Source organism: Zingiber officinale, chromosome 11B (assembly GCF_018446385.1).
Source record: "Zingiber officinale cultivar Zhangliang chromosome 11B, Zo_v1.1, whole genome shotgun sequence".
Classification (NCBI taxonomy): Eukaryota; Viridiplantae; Streptophyta; class Magnoliopsida; order Zingiberales; family Zingiberaceae; genus Zingiber; species Zingiber officinale.
In genome coordinates, this window is record NC_056007.1 from 1,185,400 (window position 1) to 1,192,890 (window position 7,491).

At 38.6% G+C, this 7,491-nt stretch overlaps 1 long non-coding RNA gene across 1 annotated transcript; it reads right to left on the reverse strand.

Moving 5' to 3' along the window:
* Nucleotides 1-590: 590 nt before the first annotated feature.
* LOC122033711 lies at nucleotides 591-908 on the reverse strand. Its single transcript, XR_006126628.1, has 3 exons — nucleotides 870-908; nucleotides 735-792; nucleotides 591-648 (listed from the first exon to the last, which is right to left on the reverse strand). It is a non-coding gene; the product is annotated as an uncharacterized LOC122033711 (long non-coding RNA).
* Nucleotides 909-7,491: the final 6,583 nt, after the last annotated feature.

A 7,491-nucleotide genomic window follows, 5' to 3' on the forward strand; every position in this document is an offset into this window, starting at 1 on the left:
CGACGATGGATAAAGGAAAAATTATCGGAATGCCAGTGGCGATGAGGAAAGTGGTGGCGGCGTCGATCTAGGAAGGGGAAGAGGAAGGGGCGTCGATCATGGCTTACATATAGCATGATAATGTTAAGAAGATGATCTAGCTAGCCAGGAAAATAAGCATATTGTGCTGATTTATAACATCAAGAAGGTGCTTCTCTCAGTCACGATTTCCAATTTCTATGCAAAGCTTGACGAAATCTGCATAGTTTGATATCTAAATTTAGTTATTCGATTCTCGAGACGATAAAATGGACAATAGGAGGTGAGCTAGACTCATAATCATCATGGCTTACATGTAATATATAACTTGTTATTAAGATGACAATTATATTGTGAAGATTAAGATATTATAAGAGCTTCAATCTTAAGACACAACCATAGTCTTACCTAACATTCAAATCTACTATGTTTGAAGAGTAAATGTGAAACCAAACCATTTTTTTGAAGCTGAAACGTGAGGCATGAACAAGAGATGACCAAACTAAACTTATTCTTTTAGCAATTTACCTTCAATTCAACAAGGATCTCCAGCGTGCCCCTTCCAGAGGCGCAGATGAGGAACACAAACCCAAAATTCTCCTGGTAACGGATATTCCAGTCCACCAATTCCTACAGTTTGACGAAAGAAAAAGAATTCAAATCTCAAATTAAAAGAATGATCTCTAAAATAAAGAGGGGAACATGATCAGATCCACCTGCAACGTGGTATCATTGGCAGTAGCCATTGCAGCAGATTGTTCTTCCTTGGACCACCTAATCCAGCCAACAATAAAAAGTTAAAAGGATTCCAGAATAGAAAAAGGCATGAGAGGGATTGGAAGAATAGTGACTGCGAAACGGAGGGAGAGATGGATCCGATCGGCGGGTGAGCTGCGAAGGCCTCGAGCCATCTGACGACGTCGATCTAAAGAATTAGAAGGTGAGGAAAGGGGTTGGCGAGGGTGATCGAGAGTAGAGAAGAGGGGGGCAAAGGTGCGACCTTGTTGAACCAGATCCCGCAAGCGAACTGGATTGCGTGGTGGAGGTCGAAAAACGGCAAGGCGGAGGCGAGCTCCTTGGCGAAAGGCTTGCTGCCGCAACACCGTAGCACATCCTCCTCCGTCCATAAAAAAGACGCCATCTTTCGTAGATCTAGGAAGGGGAAGAGGGAGATGAGGCGAGGAGGAAAGTGGTGGTGGACTGATCTGTTGGTTAGTCCTAGGAAGATCGTATCGGTTCTACTGTACAAAAATTTTGTACAAGTGTCGAACCTTTCCTAATAACCTATTGTATTCTTTAGAAGTTAAATTAGGAATTGTAAACGGAACTTAACATTATTGATTCCAAATTTAACTTATCTGTTCTTAATGGTTTAGATTTGGATCGCAAGCGGAACTTAACACTATTGATCCAAATCAATCTATGTTATAAATTCAATTAAATATTTATTTCCAAAATTAGCTTCCAAGACTGCATGGCGAGACACATGACCTTCTTGGGTATGAGAGCATCCACCACCGCCTAGACAAAGCCTTTTAAGGAAAGCTAATATTTAATTTCCTTATATAACTCTAGGTTTAACCAAAAGGAACAATCGAATCACAAATTTGAAAAATAAAAAAAACACAAACTCGAATAACAAATTTGAAAAACTAGAATCTAATGCCTCTTGTGTTTGGAATTCTTACAAAGAAAAATAACTAGCATGATGCGGAAAATAATTACTAGTTATACCTTTCCTTTGTATGCTAATAACCTCGAAATCTTCTGCCATATTCCTCGCCTCGCCTTGGACGTCGTGTGGGTGATGATCCTCCAAGATAAACACCACCCGAAAAGCTCCTCCTCCTTCTAGTATTCGGCCACCAACACCACCAAGGAATCAAAGAGAGCAAGGGGAAAGGGAAGGGAAGAGGTTCGGCCACAAGAGAGAGCACAATCAATAGAATAAGAATAGATGCATACCCTACTTCTCCTCTTCTTCTCCTTCTCTTTGTATCCGGCCACACAAAACAACCACATAGAGGTGGCCGGCCCTAGCATGAAGAGAACAAGGGCCGGCCCTTAGGAGAAGACTTGGAGAGAAGAGAGAAAAGAATATAATTAGAATTTGAGGCCTCTCTTCCCCTTCTTTTATAATACTTGCCCAAGGCAAATAAGGAAAGATTTTTACAAAAAATTAAAATCTTCCTCTTGATTTTCTTTTTCTCTTTTATTTTTCCTTTTCTCCTCTTAATTGATTGAATGGCCGGCCCCTTTCTTGGGCACCAAGCAAGTGTGGCCGGGCCCTTAAAAGAGGGAAAAATAATCTTGTAAAAATTTTATAAGCAAAGAAAGAAAGTTCTTATAAAATTTTAGAAGCTCTCTTTTAATTTCCTAATGTGGATGTTAAAAAAGGAAAGTTTTAAAAATTAAAACCAAGTTTTAAAATTTAAAACATCTCTTCTAAAAATTTCCTTTTTTAACATGGTTACAAAAAAGGAAAGTTTTAAATTTAAAACTCTCTTTTAAAAAACCATGAGGATGGTTAAATAAGGAAAGTTTTAAAACTTTTAAAACTATCTTTTAAACCATGTGGCCTAATTCAAATAAGGATAGTTTTATAATTTTAAAATCTCTCTTTTAAAATTTGTAGATGTTTACAAAGAGAAGATTTTAAAAATCCAAAACACCCCTCCTATTTTGAATTATTGTGGTCGGCCCCTCTTTGCTTGGACACCAAGCAAAGGGCCGACCCCTTTGTGAAGGAATTGGCCGGCCCCTATGGCTTGGTCACCAAACCATGGGTCGGCCCCCTCTTGGACACCAAGAAGGGCTTTCATGAGTGGACTATGAGGCACTAATGAGGCTACGACAGAGACCTAGAGGAGAAATTAGTTTTGGCCTCCCGACGAGCTTGAGTATCCCGTGTTCGCCCCGAACACACAACTCAAGTTCATCAATAATAACTCATTCCACTAGAGAGTTATTATTGCACTACCACACTAATCCCAAATTACATTATGGGCTCCTTTTTATCATGAGTGTGTTAGTCTCTCTGTGTTTAAGATATCGAATGTCCATTAATTTAATGAGTTACTAACAACTCATTTAATTAACATCTAGTCCAAGAGTAGTACCACTCAACCTTATCGTCATGTCGGACTAAGTCCACCTACAGGGTTTAACATGACAATTCTTATGAGCTCCTCTTGGGGGCATTATCAACCTAGATTACTAGGACACAGTTTCCTTCTATAATCAACAACACACACTATAAGTAATATCATTTCCCAACTTATCGGGCTTATTGACTTATCGAACTAAATCGCACCCATTGATAAATCAAAGAAATAAATATTAAATATATGTGTTTATCATTATATTAGGATTAAGAGCACACACTTCCATAATAACTAAGGTCTTGTTCTTTTATTAAGTCAGTATAAAAAGAACTTACATTAATTGGTCCTACTCAATACAATTAGAGTGTACTAGTGTAATTTATTAGTCAAGATAAACTAATACCTAATTACACTACGACTATTCCAACGGTTTGTTCCTTTCCATCTTAATCGTGAGCAACTGTTTATAATATATAAAGAACTGATAACATGATCTTCTGTGAGTGACACCACTCACCATGTTATCTACAATATAAATTAATTGAACAACTACACTTAGCAAATAAATGTAGACATTTGACCAATGTGATTTTTTTATTTCAAAATAGATGTTTACAAAAAGCTAGGCTTTTAGTATACACTCTAACATGATCCACATCCCCTCAACATGCCCATCAAAAGCTCTCGCCGGAAGGGCCTTAGTGAAAGGATATGCTAGGTTATCTTTTGATGTAATCTTGGCGACAACAACTTCTCCTTACTTTACGATGTCTCGTATCAGGTGGTACTTGCGCTCAATGTGTTTACTTGCCTTATGAGCTCGTGGTTCCTTCGAGTTTGCTACTGCACCACTATTATCACAATAAATTGTGATAATTTTGGGCAAACCAGGAATCACATTTAAGTCCATCAAGAAGTTTCTGAGCCATACAGCTTCTTTGGCTGCCTCAGATGCTGTCACATACTCAGCTTCCATGGTGGAGTCCGAAACGCATTTATGCTTAATACTCCTCCATGTCATGGCTTCACCTCCCAAAGTAAACACATACCCTGAGGTCGACTTACTATTGTCCCTATCTGATTGAAAGTCTGAATCCGTGTAACCCACAGGGAGCAAATCATCTGCTTAGTAAACTAGCATATAATCTCTAGTCCTTTTCAGGTACTTCAATATATGATTTACGACAGTCCAATGTCCATGTCATGGGTTACTTTGATATCTGCTAACCATGCCTGCGTCAAAACAGATATCCGATCTCATACATAGCATCGCATACATTAGACTTCCTACAACCGAAGCATAAGGAACTGTCTTCATGTCCTCTATTTCCTTTGATGTTTTAGGAGACATCTCTTTAGATAAAGGTACTCCATGCTGAAAATATAGAAAACCTTTCTTAGAGTTTTGCATGCTAAAACGAGCTAGAATAGTATCGATATATGAAGCTTGGGATAAGCACAATATTCTTTTCTTGCGATCCCTTATTACTTTGATCCCAAGAATATGTCCACATTCTCCCAAATCTTTCATATCAAACTGCTTGGACAACCATACCCTTACGTCTGACAACACTTTGACATTGTTGCCAATGAGCAAAAAATGTCATCTATGTATAGTACAAGAAATACTACCACGTTTCTGTCACTCTTCTTGCATACACAAGACTCATCCGGACACTGAATAAATCCATAAGACTGGATCACTTCATTAAACCGGATGTTCCAAGATCTCAAAACTTGCTTCAGTCCATAGATAGACCTATTGAGCTTACATACAATATGCTCTTTGCCCTTCGCAATGAATCCCTTTGGTTGCTTCATATGGATATTTTCTTCAAGACTTCCATTAAGGAAAGCTGTCTTGACATCCATTTGCCAAATCTCATAATCCATATGAGCAGCAATAGATAAAAGAATCCGGATAGACTTAAGCATGGCTATCGACGAAAAGTTTTCCTCATAATCGATTCCCTCTTTCTGAGTATACCCTTTTGCAACAAGTCTTGCTTTGAAGGTTTCCACCTTCCTGTCTATCCCTCTTTTTCTTTTGTAGACTCATTTACATCTAATGGCTTTTACACCATTTGGTAGTATACAAGCTCCCAGACCTGATTAGAGTACATAGATTCTATTTCAAAGTTCATTGCACTTTGCCAAGATGCTGCATCTTATCTTGGAGTGCTTCATCATATGTCCAGGGATCAGGTTTATGTTCACCAGAGATCAAGTCCGAAGATTCTCCCAAAAACATGAATCTATCAGGTTGCCTAACAACCCTCCTACTACGACGAGGCACTACTTGTAATTGTGCATCATTTGTGACACGTGTTGCAGTTTCTTGTGGTATCTCATCTTGTACCGTTGGTACTAAAGTAGACGTGTCTTCTCTTATTTCCTCAAGAACAATTTTACTCATGGGCTTGTGGTTCATTACATAGTCCTCTTCTAAAAATCGAGCATTGGTACTAACAATGATCTTTTAATCTTTAGGACTATAAAACAAACCACTTTTCGTTCCTTTAGGATAACTCACAAACAAGCGAACTTCTATATGTGATTCCAACTTATCAGCGTCTCCCTTCAGCACATGTGCTGGACTACCACAAATCCGAATATGTTTTAGACTAGATTTACGCTCATTCCATAATTCTGTGGGAGTAGAGGTTACTGACTTAGAAGGTACCAAGTTCAGAATGTACACTGTTGTTTCTAGAGCATATCCCCAAAATGAATTTGATAATTCTGAATAACTCATCATTGATCTAACCATTTCCATAAAAGTCATATTTCTTCGTTCTGCCACACCATTCTGTTGGGGTGTACCAGGTGCAGACAGTTGGGCTTGAATCCCGACCTCTGATAAGTAAATCCTAAACTCTCCTAAGAGGTACTCGCCACCACGATCAGACCGTAGTGTCTTGATACCTTTACCATGACATTTCTCCACATCAGCCTTGTATTTTTTGAACTTATCAAAGCACTCAGATTTGAGGCACATCAAGTAAATGTACCCGTATCTCGAATAGTCGTCTATAAAAGAGACAAAATATTCAAAATCATCTCTTGCCTCGATAGTCATAGGTCCACACAAATCAGAATGAACCAATTCCAACACATCTATAGCTCTATATTAGGTCCACACAAATAAGAATGAACCAATTCCAACACATCTATAACTCTATACCCCTTGGCCTTAAAAGGTCTCTTGGTCATTTTTTATTCCAAGCAAGATTCTCAGGTTGAAAAATTTTCCACCACTAATGAACCTAAAGGTCCATCGGCTATTAGCCTTTGAATCCTACTCAAATTAATATGACCAAGCCTTAGATACCAAAGATATATTTGGTTTATTTCCGAAGGTTGCTTTCTCTTATTAGAATTAGAAGATGTGTTATTAATTTTCATTTATTGTATCGTGGGAGTTATTGGATTTAGAGTATACAAATTGTCAATCAACGTACCAGAACAGATAACTACCCTATTTTTCTTGACAACTACTTTGTCATCAAAAGAAACAGAATATCCATCCATAAATAGTTTAGAAACTGAAATCAAGTTCTTTCTAAAACATGGTACGTAAAGATAATTTCTCAAAATCAATGTTTTATTTCTATCAAAAGATAAATAAACATCTCCCACTACAACAGCCGCCACTTTTGTAGCATTGCCCATGTAGACGGTAATCTCCCCTTCATGTAGTCGTCGAGTTTCCTGGAACCCTGCAATGAATTGTAGACATGATCAGTGGCTCCCATATCTACACACCAGGTACCGGTAGATAACACCACTAAACATGTTTCAACCACTAGAGAATAAGATATATCTTTATTATTCTCCTTTCTGCGAGGACAGTCCACTTTCCAATGTCCAGACTGCTTGCATGTGAAGCACTTGCCCTTCGACTTCTTCACACCTGCATGCGGCCCAGTCCCTAGATATCGATTCACTTTCTTTACTGAACCAACTTGTTTCTTTTTCTTCTTTTTGCCTTTCGGCTTAGAAGCAGAAACATTTTCAACAATGTGAATTTGAAAACTTTGACGAAATAGCCCTTCTGCTGCTTGAAGTTCTGTCAAAAGTTCCGCCAACGAATCAACCCCTTTGTTCATATTGTAGTTCAGGCGGAACTGCTCAAAACTTTTAGGTAGTGTTTGGAGAATGATATCGACCTGGGTTTCCCCATCGATTTCTGCTCCAAGGACTTCCATCTCATTCAAAAGAGCCATCATTTTGAGGATATGATCCCTTACGGGTGTTCCCTCAGTCATGGTGGCCGTCATCAAGTTTCTCATAGCCTCCTGCCTAGCAGCCTGATTCTGGTGTCCGAAGAGTTCCTTGAGATTGTGCATCATGTCATAAGCGGTAGGTA